This window comes from Cervus canadensis, chromosome 26, assembly GCF_019320065.1.
Source record: "Cervus canadensis isolate Bull #8, Minnesota chromosome 26, ASM1932006v1, whole genome shotgun sequence".
Classification (NCBI taxonomy): Eukaryota; Metazoa; Chordata; class Mammalia; order Artiodactyla; family Cervidae; genus Cervus; species Cervus canadensis.
This window is the reverse complement of record NC_057411.1, coordinates 5,406,662-5,424,453: the sequence shown is the minus strand read 5'-3', so window position 1 is coordinate 5,424,453 and position 17,792 is coordinate 5,406,662. Positions and strand designations below refer to the sequence as shown.

Below are 17,792 nucleotides of genomic sequence, written 5' to 3'. Positions count from 1 at the left end.
GTAGGTTACGGTTTCCTAACGGCTAGAAATTCTGCACATGCGCAAATGGTAGGCGGACGCTTCAAGCGGTTTACAGACAGGGATGATCGCTCCTACACGCTCGGCCTCGGATATAGGCAATGAAAAGTTTTTGCTTTTTAGTCCTGTTACATAATGACACAAGGGATCCTTGGTGGCTCAGCCATACAGAATCCGCCTGTAATGCAGGAGACGCTGGTTTGATCCCTGGGTCGGGAAGATCCCGTGGAGAAGGAAATGACTACCCACTCCAGTATTCTTGCCTGGAGAATCCCATGGACAGTGAAGCCTGGGGTCGCAAAGAGTCGGACACGACTAAAGCGACTGAGCGCGCACGCATAATGACACATGGGGGGAAAAGCCAAGAAGATGTATTAATAAAAGGTTTCTGTTGTGGCTATAAGTCTGCGGCATTCGATTTTCAACTTTTTTTTTTTTCCTCTCCTAGTTGCAAAGACGAAAAACACTAAGATTTTAAAAATAAGATTTTTTACTAGCGGGTAGTGCCAGCGGCGGCGCGCTGAAGAAGCCTGAAAATGAACAGACCCTCACTCGCAAGCCTATTCCACCAACACACTCTAGTCTTAAGTCCCCGATGTCTTGATCTCCGCTTCAGATGGGTTCTTGGGCCATAGAGCCTTCATCCAGAGAACTCACGCCATTAGACGCGGGAGAAGTAGCTTCAGGGCGACAATCCTCAGGTCCTCCGGGCCTGTCCCCGTGGCTTCCCCAGCCACAGTGCTCCTGCCCCAGGCGGCTCCGCCCCTTTGCCCTCTCCAGCATAATGATGCTGCCCGCGCCCTCGCGTGCGGACTGCTCTGCGGCTTCCTGCGGGGACCCACTCCCACTGGAGCGCGCCACGGCGTCCGGGAGACGCTCCTCCAGGAGACGCGCAGCCGACTCCTCCTCCCGGCCCCCAGCGGGCCTGGGACGTGGCCTTCCTCGTGGCGCGACGGCGACTGGGGGTATCCCAGGAGGGGCTGACCTGGAGGAGAGTTTTCTGTTCCCCGAATGCGTCCAGGGATTCGGAGCCGGAACTGACCCTCCAAGACCAGCTGCGGAAGCTGCAGCAGCGGCGGGAGGAGGAGGCGCGACGGCGGCAGCGGCGAGGGGAGGAGAGGCGGCTGCAGAAGTTACGGGCTGGCCAGCAGGCGCTCCCGGACCGTGTGCCAGCACTGCCGAGTGCTGGTGCATCACCGGCGCGCCCTGCGCCTTCAGGTGAGCCGGAACAGTTCCGGGGGTGGTGAGCGCCGCGCTGCGGCGGCCCGAGCCCGCCCTAGTGCTGTACAAGGTGGACCTGCTGGATCTGCCCGCTCTGGTGGGCCCCAAGCTGCTGATGGTGCTGGGAAGCATGGTGACCCTTATGCCCCAGGACACTCCCGACTACCAGCAGCGACTCCAGGAGCGACTGTGGGATGACTATCGGCGCCGGGCTCCTGCCGCCCCGTGGCTACCGAAGGCCACAACATCTCAGCTGGGACCGGCCATGGGACGGGGAGGACAATGCAAATCTTCCGTCCGAGATCCGCAAGGTGCTCAGAGACGTGCGGCTCATCAGCGCCAAGATCTCCGTGCTCCAGAGCTCCTGGCGCTGCCGCGGCGACGTCTACCTGGTTGGCGCCACCAACGCTGGCAAGTCCACTGTTTTCACTACGCTTCTGGAGTCCGATTACTGCATCGCCAAGGGCGCTGAGGCTATCGACAGGGCCGCCACCTCCCCTTGGCCTGGTTAGCCTTGGGGCGCCCATCTCCTTCGTTTTCAGAAAAGTTGTAAGTCTGATCATGTTTCAGGCACCTCATTCTGTCTTCTTCAATGTCCAGCAGGGGCTGGTGGGATGCTTCCCTTTAAAAACATGCTTTTCCTACTTTGGTCACATTTCTCTTCCATATCAGCTTAGTGCTTGTAAATTCAGTATATGTTGTAGTAACTTTTCAGTAGAACTAATTAGAGTACTCTGATGTTCAAGCCACTGTTCTAAACACTGAACCAGGGGACAAGGCAGTGTCTGCTCTCTTGGAGGTTTCCCTTGTAGCTTTAGTCCTTTGTTTCTCCAGAAAATCCTTCTTTTACTTTCTACTCCTCCTCCACTCCTGTCTTCCTCTTTATATCTTGAGTTTACTCATGAGAATGCTATACAGATTTTTATTATTATTATTTACTTATTTTGGGTTGTGCTGGGTCTTTGTTGCTGTGTGTGGGCTTTCTCTAGTTGCAGCCAATGGGGACTACTCTTCATTGCAGTGAGGGGGCTTCTCTTGTTGATCACAGGCTCTAGGGTACATGGGCTTCATGTTACCCCTCCCAGGCTCTAAAGCACTGGCTCAGTAGTTGTGGCGCACAGGCTTAGTTGCTCCACAGCATGTGAAATCTTCCCCGGATGGAGGATGGAATCCATGTTCCCTGAATTGGCAGGTGGATTTTTATCCATTGTACCACCAGAGAAGTCCCTACTATACAGATTTAACATTTGAATTCTTCACTAATGCAATATGATTTGTGGCTTTGTTGAGAAGAAATGTCAAATAGGTGGCTTTAAGAAACATCTGTAATAATTGCAAAATAGGTGCTTTTAAGACCCTGTTTTTACTTACCAGTTTTATATTGGTTGGTAGATTTTTGTTGTATAAAATAAGTTCCTTCTTTCTTTCTTAAGGGAAACCAGTCAGCTTGGTTTATAGTTGTGGCTTCCAACTTTCTTCCTGTTTCGTTGGACAAGGTGGATACTATATATCAGAAGCACATGGGTCATATGCTACTGAAGGTGAGGCAACAGGCTTTGATGGTTGCATAGTTAGGTTAATAACACCCACTGTGGATAGTCCCACAGCCCTGATAAAAAGCCTTTGTTGGACAGAACCATCTTTGTTACACCATCAGCTAGCTCTCTCTGACCTTGTTCACCTTGAGGATTTTGGCTATAAAGTGAGATGGGTTCTGATAAGAAGAGGGATGTTGGATTGGACTGATCCCAGGATACTGACAGAGCTGGGTTTTCTCTAGGTGACACTGTCCAATATGGTAGCCTTATGTGGCTAAATAGCCAACATGTGGCTATTTCAATAAGTTAATTAAAATTAAATAAACTTTAAAATTTAGTTCTTTACTTGCACTAGCCACTTTTCAACTGCCCAGTGGTCACATCATTTCAAAAAGTTGTGCTGGATAATGTGAGTGAGGAGACACTGGATTTTCTCACAATGGGGTGATGCTACCAGCATGTAATGGGTGGAGGCCAGAGATGATGCTAAGCATAATGCATGCACAGGACAGCCCCTTACAACAGGGAATCATCTGGTCCACATGTGAGTGCTGAGCTTAGTAGCCCTTGTCTGGGTGGAAAAGCTCTCCTCCCAGGTTCAATCACAGACACTTAGAGGCTATCATACATCTTCTCTCCTGGTTACTTGATCCTTCCTTTGACCTGTGAAGCAGTGTGTGAACATTTCTCTGATCTTTCAGAAACAAAACAAAACTCTGTCCCGCTCCTTCCTCTTCTTTGCAATCACGCCGACTGCTGCTCCTCACCTCCCATCCTCTGCAGTCCCTGCCGTGGCCTTTCTGTGCCGCTGAAATCGGTCCACGTTCACCAGAGGCTGAGCCGGTTTGCGGCTCCTTAAGCAGACCTGCGCACACACCGTCGGCTGGCCTGTAGTGCATGACGGCTCAGCTCACTGGAGCTAGGCTGGGTTCACGTCCCGCTCTGCCCCCCACTCAGTGAAGCTGTGTGACTTTGGGCAAGTCCTCTACCTCTGTCTGTTGTGACCACACCATGAGGTTGTGGAGAAGATCCAGTGCCCAGGCACCGTTGTCCCTGCCGTGTGTTTGTGGTGATGAGGAGGGGGCTGGGACAGAGCTCCTGCAAAAACACCAGCTGCATCCAATGCAGATATGATTTACATTAATGAATGCTCATACAACTATAAATAAGTCAAAACACACACCTGCCTTTCAACCAGGATAAAACCAACCTGACTGCAGAAGCAAATGCTTCTTTCTCTCTGGACTAACTAAAAAAGCCAGAGTGAAATTAAGACTCCATTGAAATAACTGGCCTGAAGTTGATGCTCCAGACACATGTAGGATTTGAGGGGAGGGCCCCACCTTCATGCATCTGTGTAGTCTTCAGGGTGGACTCACTGATACTTCTCAAAGTGACACTCAGGTTTCTCTCCCCTCATCATACAGTTTCTTGGGCCGCTCTGTGCCTCCGCCTTGCCTTCTGGTTTTCATTCATCTCCCAAGTCAAAGTCAATCCTGCCTCCTAATCATCACTGAGATCAGGCTCACAGTCCAAACTGTAGCCTGCTTTCTGAGATTATGAGGTATTTCCTAGATTCCAGTTTTATTGTCTTCCTCCCACCCCCACTCCACTACAGCTGTAGTTCTCAACCAGGTTGACTCTTACCGCAAGGCAATGTTTGGCAAAGCCTGCAGACAGTTTTGGTTTTCACAATCTGATGGACACCGAGAAGAAGCTGCTAAAAGTCATGCAGTGCACAGGACAGTCTCCTTTGACAAAGAATTACTTGGCCTCAAAGGTCAGTAGTGCTGAGGTTGACAAAACCTGCACTACACAAACTTTTCCAAAATACTAAGCTGGTCACAGTATTATTTTTTATTCTTTTCTTTCCTGCATATAATTCCTTGTTAGTTCCACATTACTGAGAGAACACACACACACACACACACACGTACACCTAACATACTCTGCACAGTTAAACTACAGTTCTCTGAACTCATCATCCTTTTTCCAGATTTTGTGTCCGTACATGATTCTAACCCACAATACCTTTGCACTGAGTAATCTATTTTTCAAAATTCTGCTCTTCATGTTTCCCTTAACCAAATCACATTCATTACTCTCTTCACAACCATAGTACTTAATAGATGACTTTCATCGCTTTTCTTATCCTATAAATTATTTACTTCTACTTCCACCTTCTGATTCCCTGGGGGATCAGAGACCATATTGTACCATCTTTGTGTCCTTGGTACTAAACACAGAGAGATCTATTAATGCCTCCAATACATGGAAACACTTGTAAACACAGAGCTGAATCTTACCCATTTACCAGGTACCCTTCAATTCTAATGAGGCGGGGAGTAACTTCTGTCTAGCTAGGCCTGTAAGAACTGAGGTGTTTGGAAGGTTGTTGCCTTAATTGCCCAGTTACTATGTCTAAAGCTTTATGGAGGGCTGTCAAAACAGTGTAAGCTAATAAAACAAGATTCTGCTGTCTGGAGGTGACCACCAGATGGATGCCATGGGGCCCTCATCACTGGGATCCATAGGCTTCATCCTGTCACAGAGATCCTGGGCTTTTCATTTGATCTAGAAGTGATTGAGGGTTTTTCCCAATAGTTTAATGTTTAAAATGGTTTTATTCTTGATAACCTGTACAATATTATCTTATTAGTGCCTTAACTTAATATTAGAGTTATCAGGGGTTTCATTTGAATTTCCAAATAACTTCATCTCCTCCCAATGGAAGGTTCCAATGGGTGAAGAAAGAATGGCAGGATTTCCTCCTCTTGTTGCTTAAGACATCACATTAGATGAAGGATTTGAGGAATCTGAAGCAGTGGCTGACATCAAGTTCTCCTCTGCAGATAATTTTATACCAAGCACTTTTCAAAAGGGGAATAATGTAGCCTTCCTGATGTTTTGGGCTTACCTGGTGGCTCAGACGGTAAAGAAACTGCCTGCAGTGTGGGAGACCTGGGTCCATCCCTGGGTCAGGAAGATCCCCTGGAGAAGAAACTGGCAACCCACTCCAGTATTCTTGCCTGGAGAATCCCATGGACAGAGGAGCGTGGTGGGTTACAGTCTATGTGGTTCCAAAGAGTTGGACACGACTGAGCAGCTCAAACACATACACACTGATGTTTAGCATATTTTTATAGTCATGTATAAAAATATGTATTTTATGCATAAAAATATGGAAGTATATGCATGTATATGTTGCCTTAACCGACATTAACTGAAAATTTTAAGAAATACATGCTAGATTATTTGTAAGATGCAACCTACTCTGAAAATGAATCTGTACATTTTCACAAATGCATTGTATGCTTTAAAAAAAAATGGAGAGAGACAGCAGTAGCTTCCCTTGGGTCTCTATCTGGAGCTGTGTTTGGTGTTTTTAACAGGATGGTTGCCTACACCATCTGTATTCTGTCGTGTGCCTACATAGGTTGGGTAGCAGTAAGGCCAAAGTTTAAGGACTGCACCTCCGATGCTATACACCTCAAGGGACAGTTCTGACATTGTACAATCTGCAGAAAAATAAAAAAAGATAGCTGTATGAAGCTGACCTGTTCACATTGAAGATGAACTATATAGAATGTACTGTGTACATCACATTGCATTTTATTAAATATCACTGTAATAAAGCCCCCTCACCCTTTTCAACCTACCAAGGACCATGCCTCTTTTTTTTTTTTTTTTTATTAGTTGGAGGCTAATTACTTCACAACATTTCAGTGGGTTTTGTCATACATTGATATGAATCAGCCATAGATTTACACGTATTCCCCATCCCGATCCCCCCTCCCACCTCCCTCTCCACCCGATTCCTCTGGGTCTTCCCAGTGCACCAGGCCCGAGCACTTGTCTCATGCATCCCACCTGGGCTGGTGATCTGTTTCACCATAGATAGTATACATGCTGTTCTTTTGAAATATCCCACCCTCACATTCTCCCACAGAGTTCAAAAGTCTGTTCTGTATTTCTGTGTCTCTTTTTCTGTTTTGCATATAGGGTTATCGTTACCATCTTTCTAAATTCCATATATATGTGTTAGTATGCTGTAATGTTCTTTATCTTTCTGGCTTACTTCACTCTGTATAATGGGCTCCAGTTTCATCCATCTCATCAGGACTGATTCAAATGAATTCTTTTTAACGGCTGAGTAATATTCCATGGTGTATATGTACCACAGCTTCCTTATCCATTGGTCTGCTGATGGGCATCTAGGTTGCTTCCATGTCCTAGCTATTATAAACAGTGCTGCGATGAACATTGGGGTGCACGTGTCTCTTTCAGATCTGGTTTCCTCAGTGTGTATGCCCAGAAGTGGAATTGCTGGGTCATATGGCAGTTCTATTTCCAGTTTTTTAAGAAATCTCCACACTGTTTTCCATAGCGGCTGTACTAGTTTGCATTCCCACCAACAGTGTAAGAGGGTTCCCTTTTCTCCACACCCTCTCCAGCATTTATTGCTTGTAGACTTTTGGATAGCAGCCATCCTGACTGGCGTGTAATGGTACCTCATTGTGGTTTTGATTTGCATTTCTCTGATAATGAGTGATGTTGAGCATCTTTTCATGTGTTTGTTAGCCATCTGTATGTCTTCCTTGGAGAAATGTCTGTTTAGTTCTTTGGCCCATTTTTTGATTGGGTCATTATTTTTCTGGAATTGAGCTGCAGGAGTTGCTTGTATATTTTTGAGATTAATCCTTTGTCTGTTTCTTCATTTGCTATTATTTTCTCCCAATCTGACGGCTGTCTTTTCACCTTACTTATAGTTTCCTTTGTAGTGCAAAAGCTTTTAAGTTTCATTAGATCCCATTTGTTTAGTTTTGCTTTTATTTCCAATATTCTGGGAAGTGGGTCATAGAGGATCTTGCTGTGATTTATGTCGGAGAGTGTTTTGCCTATGTTCTCCTCTAGGAGTTTTATAGTTTCTGGTCTTACATTTAGATCTTTAATCCATTTTGAGTTTATTTTTGTGTATGGTGTTAGAAAGTGTTCTAGTTTCATTCTTTTACAAGTGGTTGACCAGTTTTCCCAGCACCACTTGTTAAAGAGGTTGTCTTTTTTCCATTGTATATCCTTGCCTCCTTTGTCAAAGATAAGGTGTCCATAGGTTCGTGGATTTATCTCTGGGCTTTCTATTCTGTTCCATTGGTCTATATTTCTGTCTTTGTGCCAGTACCACACTGTCTTGATGACTGTGGCTTTGTAGTAGAGTCTGAAGTCAGGCAGGTTGATTCCTCCAGTTCCATTCTTCTTTCTCAAGATTACTTTGGCTATTCGAGGTTTTTTGTATTTCCATACAAATTGTGAAATTCTTTGGTCTAGTTCTGTGAAAAATACCATTGGTAGCTTGATAAGGATTGCATTGAATCTATAGATTGCTTTGGGTAGAATAGCCATTTTGACAATATTGATTCTTCCAATCCATGAGCAGACCATGCCTCTTTTTAATGAATTAAGTTTGTAAACACAGTTTTTTTTAAGTAGGGTATGTACATGTGTGTATCTGTGGTTCAAACATACCTAAAAAGGAGTTCTGTTACATTCAGGATTCTCCTGAATGTAACATACATTTCTCCCACTAGTATTTGTTATTGAGACCAGATGGCATTTCTTATTTAGAATCTGAAGAGCAGCTTAGCAGTTGGCATAAGAGAAAATGGCAGAAAGTCAGTGTCTCCAAAATACACTGGCTTAAATGAAAGAGAAATGAGTAAGTGGCTGTGCTTCAAGCAGTCAGCCAAGCACCCAACTGGGGAACACTCCATGGCTTCCGTCTCTGGGTCTAAGGCGGTTGCTCAGGTTGTCATCCTTACACAGCAATGAGAAGAGAGTGAAGAGCACGCAGCTACCCTGCTGAAAAGAAGGGAAGAGCTGGAAGTTGCCCGCATCACAGTGCCCAGTGGGCAACAGTTCGATGGCCACACACCCCCCACCCCCCACCATGGGGAAGCTGGAGGATGTAGACGGAAATGCAGAGTCAGATGTTTATTACTTAAGGGAAGAAACAGTGAAAGAAATCTGGAAAACAAATAGAAGTTTCCCTTATGTAATCTAAAAGTGCCCAAAGATCGTAGAAAATGATTTATATCTTTTTGGTATCTGAGATCTATTCTGCAAGGATAAGAGCACTTCAGCTATTTTCTCAGCATTTGCCTGTAAACAGTGTACATAAAACATTACACCAGTCAGAAGTCTGTACCTTTATGTATGCTTAGTTGAGCAAGTGGCACTATAGCTGTGGACAATGAATTGGTGAGTCAAGTCCCAGGTCCCAGTGTTGAGATAAATGCTTGTGGAGTAGGCTGGCCTGAAATGCAGATCCATGAACTTCCTGTAGACTCAAGTTTACCATGAACTTAATAGTCCAGGTTCTCTGTCAACAGGTACACTCTAGCCCCCTTCTCACTAAGTCATTGTTGGATAAATGGTATTTTAAAATGAAACTGGTAAAAAAAAACAAACTTCATAGATCTCACTTTCGTTGTGTTTCAAAGTGAATACTATTGGCATACTGGGGAAGGTGTGCATCCTTGGGGAATGTGCATCCTTCATCCCTAGATACTAAATGCCATTAGCATGTAGCATAAACGCCCTGCCCCATTACTCACTGTGACACTGGTGAAACCCCCCTGGCATTTCCAGACCCACCCTCTAGAGGGTGGTAGCTTCCCAAGTTGAGAAAATGATTGGTAGCTGATTTCTAGTTTACTTTGGAGAATGAAATACTGTTAACTTTACAAGTTAAAATTGTGACCATTACATTTCTATGTATTGTTCATAGTTTGTAGCTTAGTCCCGAATCTAGACAAGAAGATAATACGGTAAATGTGCATCTTAGAAAAATACAGAACCCAAAAACTGATGCTGTTATTTACCTGAAAACTTACAGGCTTTTAGACATCGACAAAGATTCCATTTTTAAATGTTCAGAGTTTACATCCTCAGGTTTCTCTTGCTTCTAATATTCAATGGTTATGGTTAGATTGAGGCATATCTAAAAATGTTCCAAGGTATCTTGCTAACTTTCAAACTGTAAAATTTACTAGGTAAATTTCAGTTTCACTGGTTACATTAGTTAATCTCTCTGGGTCTTCATTTTCTCATCTATAAAATGAGGGAATGACACTAAATATTTCTCAATCCTTTTTATGATTCTCAGCAAAAACAGGCAGGAAAGCCAAGAAAGGTTGGTTCCAAGACCTCAGATGAAAAAGGCCCTCTGAGCATAGACAGTGGAGACTGGTGCTAGGATTTGCTATTAATTTATAACACATTCAGCAACCTAGTGCAGCCCAGAATGATAGCCCAGTTGCTGTATCCAATTGATCCAGTGGGGATTTGCTTTAAGAAAGTTCTGTTACTGTGTTGGCTTCTGAGCATCAGCCAGCTTCCTAATACTTCCTAATCCACTGAACTCAGGATGAAGACTGACTTCCTCTCTCTAATCATTTATACTGTGGCAGCACACAGGAATCAGGAGAGCAGGTATTAATGGCAAGGTGTCAAGACAACCCCTCATGTCCACAGAACAGGGGTTGTTCCAAGGGACTAGAAAATGATTAAGCAAATTTTATACGAGTTTGTTTACTTGGTTCTGCAGACTTGTGTTCAGCATGTCACCTCTTTTGTATTCATGACACCTTAGAAGAAGTAAAAAATGTGCCATCAAAGAGCTTTTTGACTTCTCTGATATTAAATGCAGTTTTATTTTTTTAAAGTTCCATATCTTTCCTCCCTTCTGTAAAACAGCAGCATTTTCTTCAGTTTCTGAGACAAAGTGATGTTTTTAACACATTTAGTTTTTCATCACAATCAACAGCAAGCCCTACCAATCAGTGGGGCTTTACTGTGTAGTTCCCCAGTGTCTCATTTGTCTCTGTAACTTGCAATACTTCCCCTGACAGCCGAGAAGCGCAGCGCAGACGCGATCCTGGGTGCTTGTGCTTGATCACTCACTCTCTGCAGGATGGAAATCATGCTGGTTTCCTGCAGATGACTAACTTGGAGCTCCAGTGGGGCCAGACACGGCAGACCTCTCACTGCTTCAGAGCAGGCACCCCGTGCTCCAGCTGAGGCGAGCTGTTTTGTAGACGGCCTCTGCTCATTTACCCTGGCTTCCCTCCCACCTGGCTGGCTTGTGGAGCAACAACCATTTCCATTCTTTCTTAGACTGCTCCATCTTCTCTTGGCTGCTCTCCTCCGAGGGATTGTTTTCTCTCAAATGTCAGAGTAATGCTTAAACAATAAAAACAAGACTTTGGGCCCGTGTGAGCCCAGCAGCACCTCTGCCTGCTCTTAATATCTTTGTCCTGCTATCTGTCCCACTGATGCCTGGCAGTAGGTGGGAACGGCTTGAGATTAGTATTTTAACATCATATAGGAACAATGCTTCACTTTGTCCCTTCATGTCAAAGACCACCAATATTTTCTCATTTAGAACAGAAGTTTCATGATCTGAATATTTTTAGGTCTAGACCATCCTTAAAAAACCCATGTCTTGGAGCCACATGTTCCTGTTTTTCAGAAGTTTCCTTTTGCTTCTCAAACAATTCTCAGAATTTACCTTCTGGCTGTTTAACCTGGTGGAAGCATTTCGCTGTAGTATTCTCCCTGGTAGGTATAAGATGATGCTTAATCAGATACTGTCAGTACCTCTGGCCAGAAACACTGGTAGAGCTGAGAAAACTGAGGCCAGACAGACAGACAGACAGACAGAGACACACAGACAGACAGACAGACACACACACACACACACACACACACACACACACACACACACACGTTCTAGAGACGACATCATCAAGTGATTGTGAACATGAGAAATTGCCAAAATCCTTCCTAAGCTTTCAGTAAGTCCCTGGAAAGCAGATGATGGAAAGCAGCCAGCGTGAATGAATGAATTAGGAAAAAGAGAGAACCGTTTTGTTTCGGCAGTTGGTTTTGCCTTCCCTAAAAAATAGCAAGACAGCAGAATTAAATTTGCTTAGTAGCACTGACACTTTTCTTCCTATCCTGCCTAAAGACAGAACCTCAGGACAGTTGTATTTGAGGCTATTCACAGTTACTATGATCATATGATAACCCATAGAGTGCCTATTTCTTTATAGTCTTTTAATACTACTAATAGATCTTATTTAAACATGTACAACGAGCCTGGCACTTTTAAGCACTTTACATTAACTGAATCCTTACAACCACCCCATGCTGGAGGTATTGTTATTACCTGCATTTAGAGATTGCAACCTAAGGTTCATGTAATTAGCTCAGAATTAAGGAGTGATGGATCTGTGATTCCAAACAAACCCAAGCAGTTGTGCTCCAGCACCTTGTGGGTTTAATTATACAGTAAAACTTCACTTTTTCCCCTTTTGATGTACAGTTCTCTGGATTTTAATGTATGTATAAGCTCATTAACCAGCATAATCAAAATATGTAACAGTTCTAACAGCACCCAGCGTTATCACCACCACACAACAGTCCCTGTATATACTAGAATCCATCTCAAATCTAAAGGCGGGAACTTTTCAACCTTAGGAGGGACACATCTCAGAAAAGCAGCCCATTTTGAAGATCTCAAAGGTAACAATTTCCTTGGAAATTGTTAGTGCCACTTAGTTCTCCCTCTAGCTTCCTTTGAATCCTCCCATATACAATCCCAGCCTAAGAATACTCCAGAGCTAGCACGTGAGTGCGAGATGGGCTGCACCCTTGCTCACTTCAGCAGTGCTGTCCAAACTGTGTCCCACTGTGAATTCTGTGCCGTCTTACCATCTCAGATAGTTTTAAATCGAAAGTGCTTTCGGGACTGGCTGGGAATGTTTACACACTGCTAGTGAGCTTTGCCAAGTACCACGGACAGATCACAGCATGCGTGGAGAACCTGACCCACAATTCTGATTCACAGGAAATTTGCAATGCAAATACACAAAGAAATACACCAGTAAACTATCCTAAAAAAGAAATTGATTTTAAAAAACTAGTGGTTTCTATTTATTCACATGTCAAATAGCTTCAAAAACAATTATTTAAAAAATTAATTTGGCCTTAAAATTGTTTAAAAATGGCCTTGCCTTTCTCCTTGAGCACTCATCCTGTTTCCTATTCCTTTTCATATCTTACTGACTTTCATTAAAAGGGGATTTTAGTTGCACACACATCTAGCTGGAAGAGATTTATCATTTTCTATCGTTCACTTTAAGGTTAAATATTCAACACAAGAAAAATTAGAGAAATGCTGACTACTTTCCTTTAAATACCAGATAGTATATTTTACTGAAATACTTGGTAAAGAAAATGTCTTTTTCACTGGATGAAAAAACTATTATGTAAATTAATTCCAAGATATAAGCACAAAATTTATAGCATGGGAACTTGGATGAGATTGCTCAACAAAAGAAAACAATGCTGCTTAACAGTCCCATTTACTAACTCACTAACTCAGCATGGGTTCAGAAAGTTCTAGGTACAGTTGCTCATTTGTCAATTGGAAATGCTTCTTTTTAAACTACATTGAGGGCATAATTAGGTTTGTATCCATATTTGTTGCTGAGTAACTAACCACCCCAAAACAATGACTTTAAACAAGCTTTGCTCTGACTGTTGTTCAATCACTAAGTTGTGTCTCTTTGCAACTCCATGAACTGCAGCCTGCCAGACTTCCCTATTCTTCACTATGTCCTGGAGTTTGCTCAAATGACTGTCCATTGAGTCGGTGATGCCATCCAACCATCTCATCCACATCCGTTGCTGAGTGACTAACCACCCCCAAATTTAGTGACTTGAAACAAGCTTTGTTCCAATTCTTTGGACTGGCAGTTTAATCTGAGCTCAGATCAGTGCTTCTTAGGCTCTACGGGACATCCATTTGCAGACCTCACTCCATATCAGGAACTTCACCTGGGATGGCTGTTAGCAGCTGGGAAATCTGGGTCTTTTCCCATGGCTCACTCCACCTAGGATCTCATCCTCAGGGAGGCCAGTTCAAGCTCATTCACAGGTGATGGTGTTCAGAAAGAGCACGAGCAGAAGTTACAAGGCCTCTGGAGGCTGAAGCTCACCATCGCACAGCGTCACTCTGCTGTGTTCCACTGGTCAGAGCAAGCCGCAGTGGCGGCGGGGACTCAGGCTGACAGGAAGGGCTGCCAAGAATCTGTAGCCATTTTCATCCATCACAAGGTTTCAGCATGTTCATCACCTTGAGGAAAATGCAGTATAACATGCTGAGAGTCAATTACTAGGTAGGTTGATAAGAAGTCCAGGGTCCCTGAGGAGGAGAAAGGGGTCTGGGGCTCTCAAGGAGAGGACAAATAGGTTTTTTTTTCCCACATTGCTTTGTCTTAGTGAATATAACAATGTGCCTTGCATCTTTTAATTTCATGGCTATAGTCACCATCTGCAGTGATTTTGGACCCCAAAAAATAAAGTCTGCCACTGTTTCCATTGTTTCCCCATCTATTTGCCATGAAGTGATGGGACCAGATGCTATGACCTTTGTTTTCTGAATGTTGAGCTTTAAGGCAACTTTTTCACTCTCGTCTTTCACTTTCATCAAGAGACTCTTTAGTTCTTCACTTTCTGCCATAAGGGTGGTGTCATCTGCATATCTGAGGTTATTGATATTTCTCCCAGCAATCTTGATTCCAGCTTGTGCTTCATCCAGTCCAGCGTTTCTCATGAGGTACTCTGCATATAAGTTAAACAAGCAGGGTGACAATATACAGCCTTGACAGACTCCGTTTCCTATTTGGAACCAGTCAGTTGTCCATGTCCATGCTACAGTAATCAAAACAGTATGGTGCTGGCACAAAAACAGAAACAGAACAGGAGAGAAAGCCTGCTGGGCATATAAAAGCTATGTTTAGCTTCCGGGTAGATATTATGAACTGGTTAGGTATTGTGATACAGGGAAGGCTGCTTAAAGAGTACCCTCTTTATCATGTTAATAACACATTATTATAAATCGAAAACCTTCAGATTAGGCTGAAATCCTTTTCACCACCACTCCTCGTTGCTCCATTTACCACAGCATCCATCTCCCCACATAATATTCACTTAATCAGAAAAGCAGTGTGGCATACACTGCGGGACATTAGGCAATTTGCTTGTTTGCAGGAAGCAAAGTGGGAACACCAGCCTACTTCTTGGGGACGCTGAGAGGACTAAGTTAATGCAATGCTCAGAAGAGTGCTTGGTACTTAGAAAAGGATTACTCCTGCATGTTCATGTGAGATCTCCAGTTCCATGCAATATGTTTCCCAGTTATTTCCGGGTATCCCCAGGGGTGGCTCAGACGGATCATGAATAAGGCTAGCCTACTCATATGTGAAGTCAGCCAGTCCCTTCCTCTCCAACAGCAGCTCCCTTTAGTGTGATTTCATACTCCTGCACACAGGCCACAGAGCAGAAACACGCACGCCTCAGCACTCCACTGCTGCCATGACTGACCTGCAGAAAAATCATGTTCATCACTACCTCTACCAAAGAGGCCATCTCAGCACTAACAAGCAGTGCAGACTCACGCCCTTGGCTCCCTCCAGTCCCTGAGTAATGCAATCCCTACAGCTGCCTCTGCTCCTGTTAACTGCAAGGCCCCATGCTTGCTACTAGGTAGGTAAACTTGTCTGCCTTACTCTGCATATATGTAGGATGTGCTGTATCACATCAGAAAAACCTCTGTTCTTCCATGCAGATAAAAATCCTGCTGGCATCCCCACACTAGTTCACTAGAAATGGCAAATTCCAGCTACTGTTGTAGCTCACACTCAAGCAGGGACCTCTGTCTTAATTTGCAGCTGATAGCTCAGTTGGTCAAGAATCTGCCTGCAGTGCAGGAAACCCCAGTTCAATTCCTGGGTTGGGAAGATCAGCTGGAGAAGGGACAGGCTACCCACTCCAGTATTCCTAGGCTTTCCTTGTGGCTCAGCTGGTAAAGAATCCGTCTGCAATGTGGGAGAACTGGGTTCCATCCCTGGGTGGGGAAGATCCCCTGGAGAAGGGCAAGGCTACCCAGCCCAGTATTCTGGCCTGGAGAACTCACTTAGCTTAGAAGGGTATCCCCCAGTACTGAATAGGTTAAAGTGAGTAGCTCAGCACATGAAACAAGAACCTAGGTCTATGGGGAAAAAAGCTGTTCTTGACAGAGAATACCAGTTACCACACAAGTTATGTAACTGACTTAAGCAAGAATCAGTAGATGCTATATAATCAATGGGTGTGTTGAAGAATAAGATAGTGTCACTATATCATCCCACGGAATTATAAAGGGAAAAAATAACTTTGCAGTGGAGAAATATGATGGACAACACCTTAATCAAATAATAGAAGTTAAAACACCGGTATCAGCAGCATGTGTCTTCTGATGTAACGTGCCAGTACTTACTATTCCTGCCAAGATGCATGGCCTGCTCTGAAGCATGAGGAATCAATTACAATACTCCAGACAGCGGGCAGGCACTCCTCAAACTCTTCATGTTGTCAAGGACGAAAGCTGTGGAGTTGTTTCCAACGAAAGAAAACTGACAACCAAAGGTGATGAGGGATTAGGAGCGGGGAGGCTGTTAAAGGTTAGTGTTTCATGGGGCACACTTTGAACACAGACTGTGGATTAAAGACTACACTAATCTTTAAAGGGATTACCTGGTAGTTCAAATGGTAGCCTGCCTGCAATGTGGGAGACCTGGGTTTGATCCCTAGAGAAGGAAATGACAACCCACTCCAGTATTCTTACATGGAAATTCCCATGGACGGAAGAGCCTGGCAGGCTACAGTCCATGGGTCACAAAAAGTCGGACATGACTGAGTGACTTCACAATGTTTAAAGTCCTGAATTTCATCATTATAACGTAATTGTACAAGAGAATGCCCTAATCTTTAAGAGATACAAATTGAAGTATTCAGAGATGAAGAGGTATGCTTGCAACTTAATTTCTGGGGTTCCACTACATAATGTGTACCTACTAGAAGTATGACTGGTGGATCCCAAAGGGGTACACAGATTTCAGGGTATACCACTCTTGCAATTTCTTTTTAAGTCTGAACCTTTCTCAAGCCACAGCTTCTTAACAAAATCTCTCTCAAGACTTGCTATTTCCTGCTACACTGACTTTTTAATGCATTCAGAAAAATATCCTACTCTATGAACAAAGAGATTTCTGCATTATCAAAACCTTAAAATTACAACTACTACTGAATATTAATTAGATGAAATCAAGGAAACGTACACATACACGCCACAAAACACCACCCACACAATTATTCTTGGCCTGGGCAATTAACAACTATTTGCCCTTCTGAGGGCCAGATACAATTTTAGGTGCTTGAGCAAAGCAATGAACACAAAAGCATTCTTATGGACACTACAACATAGTTCAGTAAAGTTGTGGACACAAAAGCCCACATACCACTTTAACATTAAAACTCTACTATTTTACAAGACACATAAGACAAGTAGGTGTTATACAACTTACTCAAGTCAAACAGAGGAAGGACTTTATATATGTCAGGATATTTACTCTCTTATCTAGTGGAAAAAGTCTTAACACTAAAACTACATGCCAAGCACTAGACTAAGTGCTCAGTAAGTATTCAACACTCAAACCCACTCTATGGATACAAGGTCCATATTACCCCATTTTCAGGATGAAGAAACAGGTTTAATAAAGTTAAAATTTATTTGCCCAATTACAATAATAAGGAAGAGAGGCCTATTGTGAACACAACTCTAACAAGGGCCACAGAGCACTTAATACAGTGAACATTAAAATCAGTACATTGTCCTTACTATTATTAATACCATCTTTGCCAACCTGCCTTTATGGAGCTGAAGATAAGAGCTGTGAGGTAACATTGGAGGGGAGCTCATAATACTGTACCATTAACTCTACCTACAAATGAGGGTCAAGCTCTTAGTGAGACTATGGGCAGAATCCAAGAATGGCAAGAGGTTAAGGATAAACAAATGATACAAGTAAAAAATTAAAACAGGGTGAACCTCTGAGAAAGGAGTGGCAAAGG

General features: G+C 43.6%; 1 pseudogene across 1 annotated transcript; it reads left to right on the top strand.

Annotated features, from left to right (window-relative positions):
* Positions 1–45: 45 nt before the first annotated feature.
* LOC122428002 lies at positions 46–6,551 on the top strand (annotated as a pseudogene). The gene is made up of 3 exons (XR_006265627.1): positions 46–103; positions 608–1,788; positions 2,673–6,551. The product of XR_006265627.1 is annotated as a nitric oxide-associated protein 1-like (transcript).
* The last annotated feature ends 11,241 nt before the right edge of the window (positions 6,552–17,792 follow it).